This window comes from Bos indicus, chromosome 1 (genome assembly GCF_029378745.1).
Source record: "Bos indicus isolate NIAB-ARS_2022 breed Sahiwal x Tharparkar chromosome 1, NIAB-ARS_B.indTharparkar_mat_pri_1.0, whole genome shotgun sequence".
NCBI lineage: Eukaryota > Metazoa > Chordata > Mammalia > Artiodactyla > Bovidae > Bos > Bos indicus.
The window spans coordinates 102,628,830-102,630,311 of NC_091760.1; the positions used below are offsets into that span (position 1 = coordinate 102,628,830).

Genomic DNA, 1,482 nt, shown 5'->3' on the forward strand with positions numbered 1-1,482 from the left:
ATTCTTTTTCTGTTAGTGGCCTTGAAAGAGAAATGTAGGCTCATGACATTTCAAAAGCAATTCACTTGGGCTTGTTGGCACTAACTTGAATGTTGATGTTGTTGCAAGGGTAGGACAGATGTTCTTCAAACAAATAGCATGTACTCCCCCCGTTTATTGCACAAAGTGACCAACAGAATACTCAAAATATAATCTAATCTGATTTAATCTCAAACTCTTTATTTCTTGCTGATTGTAGGAAATAAATTTAGATGTTAACTACTATAATAAAACATATATAAAATGAGATTATTTAAATTTATACCTCCATACATCCAGCTTTATTTTTTGTTTCTTTTCTTTCATTTGTGTCCTACAGCTGACCTTGAAACCAAGAAAATTATGATTTAAGGAAGTAAATACAATATTTTTGGATAATGGGTTTCCATTCTTGATTTCTGGAATTATACTTTAAGGACAAGAGGTAGTTCTGTGTGATTAAAAATCTGTCATTAATGCTGCAAGGGGAAGACCAGAGGCTGACACCGAAACACTTCAATTAGCTTTAGCAGAAGAGAAATGGAGAAGCTATAGAACATTAAGGATGAATTCAGGAAGACCCGAGACCATGGAGAACTTGCCTGCTCTGTACACTGTTTTCCAAGGAGAGGTTGCTAAGTCATAGACTATGGAGCCTTTATCAAAATTCCAGGCTGTCAGAAGCAAGGTCTGATTTGAACTCACATGTCATCCTATTGCGTGGATAAGCCCTCTGAGATAGTAGATGTTGGAGACAAAGTGTGGATGAAGTTTACTGGCCGAGAGACAAAAAATGATAGGATAAAATTATCCTTCTCCATGAAGGCTGTCAACTAAGGGACTGGGAAGGACCTTGATCCCAACAACATTATCACTGAGCAAGAAGAGAGGCAGAGGCGGTCCTTCCAGGATTACACTGGGCAGAAGATCACCCTTGAGGCTGTCCTGAACACCACCTGCAAGAAGTGTTGCTGTAAAAGCCACTTTGCAAAGGATTGTTTCATGCAACCAGGTGGGACCAAGTACTCTCCTATGAGGAAGAGAAGGAAAAGGCAAAGTCAACAGAGTTTGAAAAGCCTGACACCATGAGAAATTCTTCTAGAAAAAGAAAGGAGAAATGTAAACATAGAGACAGGAAGTCATCTGACTCTGACAGCTCAGTCTCTGAGAGTGATACAGGCAAGAGGACAAGGCACACATCAAAGGACAGCAGGTCAGCAAAGAAGAAGACAAAGAAGAAGCACAAGGAGAGTGGAGAGTAGAGGGGGTGGTTGAGAGAAGGAACCAGGAGTCTGTGGTTTGAAGCCCTGGCTCCTAGAAAGACTCAGTAGTGAGAATACGGCTTCTCACCCTCTTCTCTCCCATGAGAGATGCCATTCTTCATGCCACAGGCAAGTTTAGGAGTTAGGTTTCAAAAGCATCTGCCTGAATGAGTTGTTTCCTTATCACTCTTGGTCACTTTGC

At 40.7% G+C, this 1,482-nt stretch overlaps 1 pseudogene; it reads left to right on the forward strand.

Moving 5' to 3' along the window:
* The first annotated feature begins 583 nt into the window (after window positions 1-583).
* LOC109562967 (zinc finger CCHC domain-containing protein 17 pseudogene) lies at window positions 584-1,280 on the forward strand (annotated as a pseudogene).
* Window positions 1,281-1,482: the final 202 nt, after the last annotated feature.